The sequence below is a fragment of the Pan paniscus genome, chromosome 10, assembly GCF_029289425.2.
Source record: "Pan paniscus chromosome 10, NHGRI_mPanPan1-v2.0_pri, whole genome shotgun sequence".
NCBI classification, from domain to species: Eukaryota; Metazoa; Chordata; class Mammalia; order Primates; family Hominidae; genus Pan; species Pan paniscus.
Window position 1 is genome coordinate 139,902,338 of NC_073259.2, and position 14,193 is coordinate 139,916,530.

At 50.5% G+C, this 14,193-nt stretch overlaps 2 non-coding genes across 2 annotated transcripts; one reads left to right on the plus strand and one right to left on the minus strand.

Moving 5' to 3' along the window:
• Positions 1-325: 325 nt before the first annotated feature.
• On the minus strand, positions 326-431 carry LOC112436755 (U6 spliceosomal RNA). Its single transcript, XR_003025456.1, has one exon. It is a non-coding gene; the product is annotated as a U6 spliceosomal RNA (small nuclear RNA).
• Positions 432-9,347: 8,916 nt separating this feature from the next.
• Positions 9,348-9,450, plus strand: LOC112436744 (U6 spliceosomal RNA). The gene has a single exon (XR_003025448.3). It is a non-coding gene; the product is annotated as a U6 spliceosomal RNA (small nuclear RNA).
• Positions 9,451-14,193: the final 4,743 nt, after the last annotated feature.

A 14,193-nucleotide genomic window follows, 5' to 3' on the forward strand; every position in this document is an offset into this window, starting at 1 on the left:
TTTGAGACGGAATCTTGCTCTGTTGCCCCAGCTGGAGTAGAGTGGCACAATCTCTGCTCACTGCAACCTCTGCCTCCTGGGTTCAAGCAACTCTCCTGCCTCAGCCTCCCGAGTAGCTGGGATTACAGGCGCCCCCCACCACACCCGGCTAATTTTTGTATTTTTTGGTAAAGATGGGGTTTTGCCACGTTGCCCAGGCTGGTCTCAAACTCCTGACCTCAGGTGATCCACCCCCCTTGGCCTCCCAAAGTGCTGGGATTACAGGAGTGAGCCACTGCACTTGGCCAAAAAACGATTTTTTAATATTTATGATTTTATTATTTTAAAAAATATGGAAGTCTTCACGAATTTGTATGTCATCCTTGCGCAAGGGCCCTGCTGACTCCTCTGTGTCACTCCAATTTTAGTGTCTGTGCTGCCCCAGCCAGTGCTGTGTAACTATCTCTGTCTTGCTTTCAAAGTCTTTTGATTATCACTTCAGTGAAATAAACGACTGTTATTTCAGAGTGACCTATGATCACGTTTCGTTCAATTGTTTTAAAACTTTTGACATCTTTAGCAGCTTCTCCAAGAACAAAATTCTAAATTAAGTTTTTCTGACCTAGGCTTAACTTTGGAATTTTCTAGCTGGGCCCCAGGAGAACCTTAAAAACTTATCTCTCATTTTGTAGAGGCATTAAATTATTAGGCTTATTTAGTAAATTATGTGAGAGACATTATCAAATAATAAATTATATTAGGCATTCTTTCAGTTACATTTATGTTATTAATACAAATGTTTCATGGCTGGGCATGGTGGCTTACACCTGTAATTCCAGCATTTTGGGAGGCTGAAGTGGGTGGATCACCTGAGGTCAGGAGTTCAAGACCAGCCTGGCCAACATGGTGAAACCCCATCTCTACTAAAAATACAAAAATCAGCCAGGCATGGTGGTGCACACCTGTAATCCCAGCTACTCAGGAGGCTGAGGCAGGAGAATCACTTTAACCCAGGAGGCGGAGGTTGCAGTGAGCCGAGATTGCGCCACTGCATTCCAGACTGAGCGACAGAGCGAGACTCCATCTCAAAAAAAAAATAAATGAATAATGTTTAAAAATTGTATAAAACTTAAAATCTAATATCATTAGTCATAATTTTAGCTGTTATAGTAAATCTTCTTTAAAGTTATATCTATGTAAATGTATTAATGTGAATATCCTATAGATTATGTACAGCTGATCAGTCTGACGGCCCCACATGAACAATGAGATTCGCCATTCCACAGTCTTCATTTACAGCAGTCTGCACTGTTGAGAGGCTCCAGCCATCACACTCACTCGCAGGCAAGTCCCTTAAACCTGATTTCCTGCCAGGCGCGGTGGCCACACCTGTAATCCCAGCACTTTGGGAGGCCAAGGCAGGTGGATCACTTGAGGTTAGGAGTTTGAGTCTAGCCTGGCCAACATGGTGAAACCCTGTCTCTACTAAAAATACAAAAATTAGCCAGGTGTGGTGGTGGGCGCCTGTAATCCCAGCTACTCGGGAGGCTGAGGCAGGAGAATCACTCAAACCTGGGAGAGGGAGATTGCAGTGAGCCGACATCGCACCACTGGACTCCAGCCTGGGCAACAGAGCAAGACTCCATCAAAAAAAAAAAAAAACCTGATTTCCTGCAACAAAAACGAAATGACTCAAGAAATTACAACTGGTAGAGAACAAAGAGGGTGGAGAAATGGATATTTCGCAGAAGTCACACAAGGCCAGGCTCAATGTAGAAACATGGAAAAATACAGTATCTGAAGCCAAACTAACCAGGAGCATGTCCTAGCAACAGCACTCACTACCTACAAAACTATGGGCATGGCGCTTTTGTTATCATTCTGTGATAAAAACCTCAGTGAGGTCAGGCACAGTGGCTCACAACTGTAATTCCACTGCTTAGGAAGGCCCAGGTGGGAGGATGGCTCAAAGCTAAGAATTCGAGACCAGCCTGGGCCACAGAGCAAGATCCCAACTCTAAAAATCAAATTAAATTTAAAATTTAAAAAAGACAAAACAAAACAAAACTTGGCCAGGCATGATGGCTCACACCAGTAATCCTAGCATTTTGTGAGGCTGAGGTAGGTGGATAGCTTGAACTCAGGAGTTTGAGACCAGCCTGGACAACGTGGCAAAACTCCATTTCTATAAAATTAAAAAAAAAAAAAAAGAGCAGGATGTGGTGGTGTGCGCCTGTAGTCCCAGCTCCTTGGGAGGCTGAGGTGGGAGGATCGCCTGGGCGACAGAGCAAGACCCCACCTCAAAAAGAAAAAAAACTTAAACAAGCTGTTGGGTAAAACTTTCAGTGTGATGGAAGGAAGACACGCCAGGCCGGAAATCAGAATGCTTTCCGGGCACTCCACCCATCCTGGCGTGGGGCTCAGGCTTGGCTGTGCCGCAGTCCACACCATCTCCTCAACACAGAACTACGGCAGCCCCCGACCCGAAGCCAGCAAAGCCCCTCAGCCGGAGCTCCCTTCACAGGCGCAGGTGGTGGGAGTTCACCGTCCGCTCATCATCCCAACAGTCTAAGGACGGCGCAGCAGCCTGGGCTCCCATGGGAGGTGCAGTGAGGGAAAGCACACTCGCCCAGGCTCCCCCAGTCGTGGTGACAGAAATCCAAGCATGGGGCCATTTTAAAGAGTAGTCGTGACAGCTTAGGAAGGAGCGACTGGAGCTTTCTTTGTTTTCTCCCTGGCGATATCTTTAGGGGCCTCTCCAAGTTTCTTGCTGAAGACATCCACAGATCTTCACCAGGCCGGTCCACCGCAGTCTTGTGATTCGAGGCACAGTAAGTGCCCCTTACTTTCCTTCTCTACTTGACTTTTCTGGATTCGAAAGAGCGTTTGTCAAACCTACAAAAAGATGACGACTGATGGTTTTTACAAGGTGTGAACCATGAAGAGTGATCCCATGCCACCCAGGATGGGGTTGAACATTGACATTGCTACAGACCTGTATTAGGTGGAAATAGCACTGAACCCCCAAAGGAATCTAACAACATGTAAGACAGGATATTTTTTGGCTGGGCGTGGTGGCTCACGCCTGTAATCCCAGCACTTTGGGAGGCCAAGGCGGGCGGATCACGTGAGGTCATAAGTTCGAAACCAGCCTGGCCAATATGGTGAAACGCTGTCTCTACTAAAAAAATACAGAAAAAAAAATTAGCCAGGCGTGGTGCTGGGCGCCTGTAATCCAGCTACTCAGGAGGCTGAGGCAGGAGAATGGCGTGAATCCGGGAGGCGGAGGTTGCAGTGAGCCGAGATGGCGCCACTGCACTCCAGCCTGGGCGACAGAGAGAGACTCCGTCAAAAAAAAAAAAAAATTCCTGTCCTCCCCCACCCTTGTAATAATGTACTTTGTGATATTCCCCGTCCTTGTGAATGTACTTTGTAACATTTCTCCCCGCCCCTGTGACAATACACCCTCCCCGCCCTTATGAATGTACTTTGTAACATCCATCCCCTGCCCGAAAAAATTGCTGCTAACTCCACCGCCTATCCTATCCCAAACCTATAAGAACCAATGATAAGCCCACCACCCTCCTCTGACTCCTTTCTCAGACTCAGCCCCCTTGCACCCAAGTGAATAAACAGCCTTGTTGCTCACACTAAGCCTGTTCAGGTGGCCTCTCATACAGACGCGCGTTAACACCTACATTCTTCTAGATTCATCGAATCTAACTTTCTTCCATAGAATTACTAAAAATGGAAACTTCTCTGTTCCTGAAGTCCTATCAGCTAAAACTAGATGAATTCTCCAAAAGAAGCCTTGCGTCTGATGCGTGGGCCACACAAAAGTTCACTGTACCCCCCAATGCCATAGTCAGAGACATTCGAACTGCAAACCAGGTCGCGAATAGGACGTTTCATGCTGTAGACGGCTTTCCCCAGACGCCGGCGAACAGGACTCCTGTCACGATGACGCTCTTACCCATCTCAGTGCCCACCTCTCCCACGGGGCAGGACGGTGGTGTCGCTGAACTTCCACGATCCACGGCTTCTGCTGGAACTCCACAGAACCTGACCCAGGAGATCCCTTAGTCTCTGCTGGTTAAGTAAGGAAATGCGTGTGCTGTTGCTGACACCACATGCTGCACCTGGAGAAACCTCTGGGAAAGCTGAGACCCACATGCACAAAATAAGAAAACAGGCCACAGGGTCGCAGCCGGTCTCACCCACCGTGAGGTCATCTGATTTATTCCCTCGGTTGCCTTTACGCCTGGGTTCGTGACAAAGCCACTGTGCAAACTGGGATTGCCACGTTACTATTAATTTTACCTTGTATTTCCCCTTTTTAAGCTTTGCGTTTGTTCCTTGTTAAATTTTGAAGTACAACTCCTCGCAGGATCATGCTGGCCCAGCGCGTCGAGATGACAGCAAGAGACTCCAAAGCAGACAAAACTGAACTCAGTAACGGGCCCCAGGGGGCCTCAGCCCAGGCACCACGCCCTCCAAACCTCCCCTATTGCTCAACTGTGGCTAAAAGGGTTTTGACATTGACTCCTAGTCACCACCCACCGTAACCCCACCCGGTGTGGAGCAAGACCAGCAACCAGGACATCCCTGGGACATCAAAACCTAAGTACAGGGCCAGGCGCGGTGGCTCATGCCTGTAATCCCAGCACTTTGGGAGGCTGAGGCAGGCAGATCACCTGAGGTCGGGAGTTTGAGACCAGCCTGACCAACATGGTGAAACCCCATCTCTACTGAAAATACAAAACTTAGCCGGGTGTGATGGCGGGCGTCTGTAATCCCAGCTACTCAGAAGGCCGAGGCAGGAGAATCGCTTGAACCCAGGAGGCGGATCGGAGGTTGTAGTGAGCCAAGATTGTGCCACGGCACTCCAGCCTAGGTGACAGAGTGAGACTCCGTCTCAAAAAAACAACAAAAAACAAAAAAGCTAAGTACAGGAAGACTGATCAGTGATGCCTGAGAAAGAATTTTTTTTTTTTTAAATGGAGTCTCACTTTGTTGCCCAGGCTGGAATGCAATGACGCGATCTTGACTCACTGCAACCTCTGCTCCGCCTCCCGGGTTCAAGCGATTCTCCTGCCTCAGACTCCCAAGTAGGTGGGACTGCAGGCGCGCACCACCATGCTCAGCTAATTTTTGTATTTTCGGTAGAGACAGAGTTTCACCATTTTGGCCAGGCTGGTCTCGAACTCCTGACCTCAGGTGATCTGCTTGCCTCAGCCTCCCAAAGTGCTGTGATTACAGGCATGAGCCATCTCGCCTGGCTTTTTTTTTTTTTGAGACAGAGTCTCGCTCTGTCACCCAGGCTGGAGTGCAGTGGCGCAATCTCAACTCACTGCAGCCTCTACCTCCCAGATTCAAGCGATTCTCCTGCCTCAGCCTCCTGAGTAGCTGGGACCACAGGTGCGCACCACTATGCCTGGCCAATTTTTGTAGTTTTAGTAGAGATGAGGTTTCACCATGTTGGCCAGGCTGGTCTCGAACTCCTGACTGCATGATCCGTCTGCCTCGGCCTCCCGAAGTGCTGGGATTACAGGTGTGAGCCACCTCTCCCAGCCTAATTTTTGTATTTTTAGTAGAGACGAGGTTTCATCATGTTGGCCAGGCTGGTCTCAAACTCCTGACCTCGAGATCCACTCGCCTTGGCCTCCCAAAGTGCTGAGATTACAGGCGTGAACCACCACATCTGGCTGCCTGAGAAAGATCTTGATCAAAGGGGGAAATATAGCCAAGCACAGTGTCTCACACCTGTAATCCCAGTGCGTTGGAAGGCTGAGGCAAGAGGATCTTTTGAGGTCAGGAGTTCACGACCAGCCTGAGCAACATAGTGAGACCCCTGCCTCTGCCAAAAAAAACCTTAAAAATTAGCTGGGTCTGGGGGTGCACACCTGTGGTCCTAGCTACTTGTGAGATGGTGGTGGGAGGATTGCTTGAGCCTGGGAGGTGGAGGCCGCAGTGAGCTATGATTACGCCACTGCACTCCAGCCTGGACAACGGAGTCCCCTGTCTCAAAAAAAAAAAAAAAATTGCCTGGGTGCAGTGACTCACACCTGTAATCCCAACATCTTGGGAGGCCAAGGCAGGAGGCTCCCTTGAGCCCAGGAGTTTAAGACCAGCCTGGGAAACACAGGGAGACTCCATCTTTATTTATTTTTAAAAATTTTAAGAGGCCGGGCATGGTGGATCACGCCTGTAATCCCAGCACTTTGGGAGGCTGAGGTGGGCAGATCACAAGGTCAGGAGTTTGAGACCAGCCTGAACAATATGGTGAAACCCCATTTCTACTAAAAATACAAAAATTAGCTGGGCGTGATAGCACACACCTGTAATCCCAGCTACTCAGGAGGCTGTGGTAGGAGAATCGCTTGAACCCGGGAGGCGGAGGTTGCAGTGAGCGGAGATCATGCCACTGCACTCCAGCCTGGGCAACAGAGCGAGACACCATCTCAAAAAACAAAATTAAAAAATATTTTTAAAAAGGGGAAATAGGAAAGTTTTCAGAATCAAAATGGAGTTATTAGTGTAAAAAAAAAATCACCTGACAAATACAGCCAGGGAAGATTATGAAGGGAGGGTTCGCAGCCTTGTATGCCTGATAAAAACTACCACAAAAGACTGCAAAAAACACAACTTTGCCCAGAAAATACTTCTGCAAGGAAATCTGCCCAGCAACTGCCTGTCCAACCCTGGACTGGCCTCATCTTGTCATTCCTCCTCATAGCCAAGGACACACATTTCAAAACAATTATGCCATCCTCATTTTCCTTTAAAACCCTTTTTCTTCCTTTACCCCCCTTAATATACACATAGTTTACTATGGCACACACATTCCCTCCAAAATAAATATACATATCCTCTAGAGAGCCTCTTTCTGTTTCATATTTAGGTTGGGAGGTTCTAATCCCATTCTCCAATACAAGGAACCCAGGGCCAGGCACGGTGGCTCACGCCTGTAATCCCAGCACTTTGGGAGGCCAAGACAGGAGGATCACTTGAGCCCAAGAGTTTGAGACCAGCCTGGGCAACCTTGTCCCTACTAAAAATAAAAAATTACCCAGGCATGGTGGCATGCACCTGTGGTCCCAGCTACTCAGGAGGCTAAGGTGGAAGGACTGCTTGAACCCAGGAGGTCAAGGCTGCATTGAGCTATGATCATGCCGCTGCACTTTAGCCTGAGCAACAAAGCGAGACTGTGCCTCAAAAACAAACAAACAAAAAGCAAACCAAACAAACAAAAAAACACAAAACAAGGACTGGGGCAGGAAACACACAACCTTATAGTTGCAGAAAGTAAGAACGTGCTCAACACAAACAAAATCCCCAGTTGAGGGCCGGGTGCGGTGGCTCATGCCTGTAATCCCAGCACTTTGGGAGGCTGAGGCGGGCGATCACCTGAGGTCAGGAGTTCAAGACCAGCCTGGCCAACATGGCGAAACCCCATCTCTACTAAAAATACAAAAAATTAGCTGGGCATGGTGGCGGGTGCCTGTAATGCCAGCTACTCGGGAGGCTGAGGTAGGAGAATCGCTTGAACCCAGGAGGCAGAGGTTGCATGAGCCGAGATCATGCCATTGCACTCCAGCCTGGGCAACAAGAGTGAAACTCTGTATCAAAATAATAATAATAACAATACATTTTATAAATAAATAAATGTCACATGAGATCCAGACGGGGCCCTGGCACAGAAAAAAGGACATTGGAGAAAAACTCAGGGAACCTGAATAACGTGTGGATTATGCTTAATGACAATGTATCATTACAGTCCATTCACTGTGACCAATGTTCCATGATAAGAGAAAATGTTAATTACAGAGGAGAGTGGGTGTAAGGTGTGTGGGCACTTCAGCCATTATGGAAATTAAAAATAGAACTGCCACAGGGCCTGACAGTCCTTCCCCTGGGCCTGTACCCGAAGGAATCCAGCTCACCACCCATCCAGGCGTCCACACTCACACGTCCGCCACAGCACTACCCACAGCGGCCAAAGCGGGGAACTACCTGGGCATCCATCAGTGGCCGGACAGATAAGGAGACTGTGGTGTACATGGTCACGTGGAGAGAGGTGATGGACTGTTGTTCAGCCTTAAAAACAGAGGAGATCCTGCATCTGCCACATGGATGGACGAGGGGTCACGATGCCAGCAAGACAAGCCAGACACAGAAAGAAACATCACAGGATCTCACTAATATGCAGAATCTTTAAAATAAATAAATAAAGGCAGGCGGGGGTATTGGGTGCGGTGGCTCACACCTGTAATCTCAGCATTTTGGGAGGTCAAGGTGGGAGGATCACTTGAGCTCAGGAGTTTTGAGAGCAGCCTGGGTAACATAGCAAAACCCCATCTCTACAAAAATGTTTTTAAAATTAGTTCAGTGTGCTGGTGCGCACCTGTGGTCCCAGCTACCTGGGAAGCTAAGGCGGGAGGATTGCTTGAGCCCAGGAGGTTGAGGCTGCAGTGAGCCGTGATGGTACCACGGCACTCCAGCCTGGGCAAGAGAGCAAGAACCTGTCTCACAAAAATAAATAAATAAAAAGGTGGGGATCAAATATATAAAGACAGAGAGTAAAACAGTGGGCGACAGGGTGAGCCCCTTCAAAAGGGCTCGTGTGCACCCGAGGGCTGCAGAGAATAATTATGCTCCAGGCGTCTGCTAATGCGTGGGTCACGGTTGCGCTGGCTGTGGAAGGAAGACGGGTGCCTGGGAGATGATGCAAAACTCACCTGTTCCGCTGTGGCCACCAATTTACCGCGTATACGTGCCCCACACCGCCACCACGTGCACCGTAAACGCACACGATAACACCAATTTACCGCGTATACGTGCCCCACACCGCCACCACGTGCACCGTAAACGCACACGATAACACCAATTTACCGCGTATACGTGCCCCACACCGCCACCACGTGCACCGTAAACGCACACGATAACATTTATCTTTTAAAAAGACACGTGGGGCGGGGCGCGGTGGCTCACGCCTGGAATCCCAACACTTTGGGAGGCCAAGGCGGGTGGATCACCTGAGGTCAGGAGTTCGAGACCAGCCTGACCAACGTGGAGAAACTCCGTCTCTACTAAAAATACAAAATTAGCCGGGCGTGATGGCGCATTCCTGTAATCCCAGCTACTCGGGAGGCTGAGGCAGGAGAATTGCTTGAACCCGGGAGGTGGAGGTTGTGGTGAGCCAAGATCATGCCATTGCACTCCAGCCTGGGCAACAAGAGCAAAACTCTATCTCAAAAATAAAAAATAAGATAAAAATAAAAAGATACGTGGGAACTTTTCTATCGTCATAGATTTTCTGTAAATTTAACGTCTAAAAATTTAGAACTTTATTTTTAAAAAACAACAGAGTGCTCACCGCAGCAGCACCTATACTAAAATTGGAACGACTCAGAGACTGCATGGCCTCTGCACAAGGATGACACAAAAATTCGTGATGTGTTCTGCATTTTCATATTATAAATAGAAATAAAAAATAAACAATAACACACACACAAAAACTGTGCCTCAAAAGATGTCATCTAGGGGCTGGGTGCGTTGGCTGACACCTGTAATCCCAACACTTTGTGGGGCCGAGGTGGATGGATCACCTGAGGTCAGGAGTTCAAGACCAGCCTGGACAACATAGTGAAACCCCATCTCTACTAAAAATACAAAAATTAGCCAGGCATGATGGCACGTGCTACTCAGGAGGCTGAGGCAAGAGAATCACTTGAACCTGGGAGGCAGAGATTGCAGTGAGCCGAGATTGCACCACTGCACTCCATCCTGGGCGACAGTGAGACTCCGTCTCAAAAAAAAAAAAAAAAAAAGAAAGCTGTCAACTAGGAACACCTGTGTTCTGTTCTGCCTGTGTCTGCTGCAAGGACACCTGCCCCCAGCCTGCCGGGGTGTGGCTGAGCTGCCTAAGCCTCCACCCACCTGCCCAACCCGCTAGCACACCACAGCCCATGGGTCCAGTGGGAAAGCACCTCAGGTGCAGTGAGGCCTCAGAAGCCGACCTCAGTTGCACACAGGTGGGTGACAGGGCATGCAGCGTCATCTGCAGAGCCCCCGGTGGGCACTGCCTCCCATGGTCCCTCTGCCGCAGGGCTTCCCAGGATGGGGCTTCAAAGCTAATTTCCCCAAATGCCATACAAAGTGACAGTAGATTATTTCCCCGCAACAAATAGCTGAAATTAAGGAATTTGAAAATTTTACAAAGGCAATATTTGTTAACTTTAATAAAGTCAAGATGAAGAGATTAATTTTGTTTTCTCATTATTGTTCTGAATGAGCACTTCTGGGATAAAGGCATATTCAGCCATCCTGAAATACATACATACATACATACATACATACATACATACATACGGCACCCAGGCTTCTAGGTGGAGAGCATGCAGAGAGGCGGCTGGGCTTGGACTCCGCTGTGAGTGCCTGGCCTGGGGCTCACCCTGGGATGTCCAGGGAGCCTGGGCACCTGCGCTGGGCTGGAGGGGACAATCCTAGGCAGCGCTCGGCCAGCAACAAGGAGCTGGTGGGTACAGCTCTAGTGATGGAGACCAGCTCGGGGGACGCTGAGAGCAGGGGGCCCAGAACCCACCCATGCGGGGCTACAGGGCGTGGGGTCGATGTGGTTTGGTTCTGGGTCCCCACCCAAATCTCATGTTGAAATTTAGGCCCCGTGTGTTGGAGGAGAGCCTAGTGGCAGGTGATTGGCTCGTGGGGGCAGATTTCCCCCTTGCTGCTCTCGTGGCAGTGAGTTCTCACGAGATCTGGTTGTGTAAACGCGTGTAGCCCTTCCCTCTTCGCTCTCTCTCTCCTGCTGTGGCCACGTGAGACGTACCTGCGTCCCCTTCACCTTCCGCCTTGAGAGTTTCCTGAGGTCTCCCCAGCCACACTTCCTGTACAGCCTGTGGAACTGTGAGTCGGTTAAACCTCTTTTCTTTATAAATTACTCAGTCTCAGGTAGTCCTTCGCAGCAGTGTGAGAACGGACTCATACGGGGCTGAAATGCTGCCGAAGAGGTGCTGAGAAAGGGAAGAGCATCGTTTACCAGGAAGGGGGTGCAGCCAGGAAGGGGGTGCAGCCAGAAGGGGGTGTGGCATGTTCACCACGGAAGCGCGAAGGCAGCCCAGGCGCCCGCCACAGGGGAACGCACGGAATGTGGGCCGAGCACAGTGGCTCCTACCTGTGAGCCCGGCACTGTGGGAGGCTGAGGTGGGCAGATCACTTGAGATAAGGAGTTGGAGACCATCCTGGCCAACATGGCGAAACCCCGTCTCTACTAAAAATACAAAAATTAGCCGGGTGTGGTGGCGGGCGCCTGTAATCCCAGCTACTCAGGAGACTGAGGCAGGAGAATCGCTTGAACCCAGGAGGCGGAGGCTGCAGTGAGCTGAGATTGTGCCACTGCACTCCAGCCTGGGCGACGGAGTGAGACTCCATCTCAAAAATAAATAATTAATTAATTAATTAACATTTAAAAGTCAACAACGAGGGGCTGAGGACCTCCATTGGTGGTGTTCGTGGCAGCAGGGAAGCCAGGTACCAGCGCATGAGGACTTGGAACCAGGACTTCGAAGACGCTGGGCTGAGGAGAAGACCGACCAGGCTGGGGCTGGCATAGGGTCCAGGGAGGGCCCATCTCTGAAATGGGTGACATAAGCCAAACACAGTGCTTTGTGCTCAGGCCTCTCTGCACTGGGCTTCCTGTCACTTACACCCAAAGAGCCTTGAATGGAATTCACCCTGAGCGATACAACGAGGGGCACAGCACCCCCTCCTCACTGCCTGACACGAGGGTCCTGGGTCCCCACAGGAGCAACCGTGGGCAGGGCCGCCTGGGGGCTGCCCGTCAGAGTGTCTGCACCCGGATGGCTACAGACCAGGGCTGGGCACCTCTGGCTTTCCTACAACCTTCATGTCACAGCGTGTGTCCTGCAGAGCTCTGACAATAGTGCCCGCCTGTCATTTGCCCATCTTCATGGTCCACAGACAACGCTACCTGAGTCTCCAGCCAGGGGCTGGAAATGAGCTGATGGGCCCAGCCCGGGTTTAATGCTCCAGGCATGGGGCAGCATCACTAAACCCTGGGCTGACAGGGACAAAGGTGGCTTTTCTAAAGGAAATTGCAGGGTAAGGGAGATGGATAGCAGGCAAGGCTGGATCGGGGGGCTCAGAAGATGTGATGCAACGTGTGGGTGTGCACGTGGTAAACGTAAATACAATATACGGTTATTGTGGGTCTTTTCTGCTTTCTGCTTTTCTTGCTTCTCATAAATTGTTTAATTTGCTCAACAGTATGTCTGAGGCCGGGCACAGTGACTCACGCCTGTAATCCCAGCACTTTGGGAGGCCGAGGTGAGTGGATCACCTGAAGTCAGGTGTGGTATTTGAGACCAGCCTGGCCAACGTGGTGAAACCCTGTCTCTACTAAAAATATAAAAAGTAGCTGGGCGTGGGAGCAGGTGCCTGTAGTCCCAGCTACTCGGGAGGCTGAGGCAGGAGAATCGCTTGAATCTGGGAGGCAGAGATTGTAGTGAGCCGAGATCGCACCAGTGCACTCCAGCCTGGGTGACAGAGCAAAACTCCGTCTTAAAAAAGAAAAAAATCCAGCAATATGTCTGAGTGGCCCTGTGGATACTCTTGGATCGAATCCCTTCTTCCTGGCTTCTGTCTTTGGGTCATAGCCCAGTGTTGTCAGCCCAGGGCAGCCACCAGCTTACGCAGCAGCTTTGTGGGTCTTGGAAAGGTGCCTGATTCCTCATGTGCTGTGGCCCCACGGTGAGGCCATGGATCCATAAACAGGGTGCAGGTGGGACTCCAGCCCCTACCCATGCCCTTGGCCACAGCCAGCAGGACACATGGCCCTGGATCAGCCAGTCGGCCGTGGGTGGGCGCGTGGGCAGTTTCTGAATTCTTTCCTATCACAAATCCCGCTGCAACAGCATGCTTGCATTAGCCTTCCCGTGCAAAGACCGGAGCGTTCCTCTACAGCAGACGCCAAGAATTCTGGCCGCAGAACATGTGCTTCTTGAATCGTAATAGCTGCTACCTGGTGGCTCTCCTGAGGGGCTGTACCAGGAGCCTGAGTGCCCACTCCCCACACCCTCCTCCACAGATGATAATACGTGATTTTTCTTTTTCCTTCCTTCCTTCCTCCCTCCCCTCTTTCTTTCTCTTTCTCTTTCTCTTTTTTTTTCTCTCTCTCTCTCTTTCTCTCTCTCTCTCTTTCTTTCTTTTTCTTGGCAGGGTCTCGCTCTGTCTCGCCGGAATTCCTGTGCTTAAGTGATCCTTCCACCTCAGCCTCCCAAGTAGCTGGGACCACAGGCACACACCACCATGCACAGCTATTTTTATATTTTTAGTAGAAACATGGGTTTTGCCATATTCGTCAGTCTGGTCTCAAACTCCTGAGCTCAAGCGATCTGCCTGCAATTCAGCCTCCCAAAGTGCTGAGATTACAGGTGTAAGCCACCGTGCCGTCATGATTTTTCAGCGTTGCAAAGCTGATGGGAGAAGAGCGATTTCTTGCGGGGCTTGGATCTCAGGCGCTTTCAGATGTCCGAATGGGGTGGCAGGCTTGAAGGGAACACAGCAGCCATGGTGCCAGGCAGCTGCTTTGAGGAAGGTCAAATTCCCGATGTCTAACCAAGCATCTCCAGTTCACCAGCCGCCACCAGGCCTTTCTGGGGAGAACCGTGGCCTGCCTGTAAGGCCCTTCTCACGTTTGTACACCCCAAGCCACTGTTGCCCAAGCTCCATAAACAAGCCATCTCCCTTCACTGCCAGCAAGCCCCGCGGTGAAGCCTCTTGCCAGCACCGAGCTACAGCCCCTCGACAGCATCCTGTTCCAAGTCTCAGATGTGTATGAGCCCCGTGACGCAGTGGGGGCACTGGCCGCGTTCCCTCTTCTGAGTCCTCGACCCAGCTTTGCCTGCCATCCACCCTCCCTTCCTCTGACTTCAGCACCTCTGATTTCCTGTAGAGAATCCCTTCCAGCCCAGGGCTTCAGCTCACTTCCCTGCCCCTGGCCCCACGATCAGTTCCTGACCCAGAATCCAGAGAGAGGTGGCCTTGGGACCATTGGTTGAGAAAGAGTCTGTCTCTGGCTGGGCCTGCTGAGGGGGAAGGATGCACGGGAGCTGCCCTGGGCCGTCTTTGCCCCACACAGAGATGGACTGAGAGAAACCGCGTTCTGACGCTGTTGCT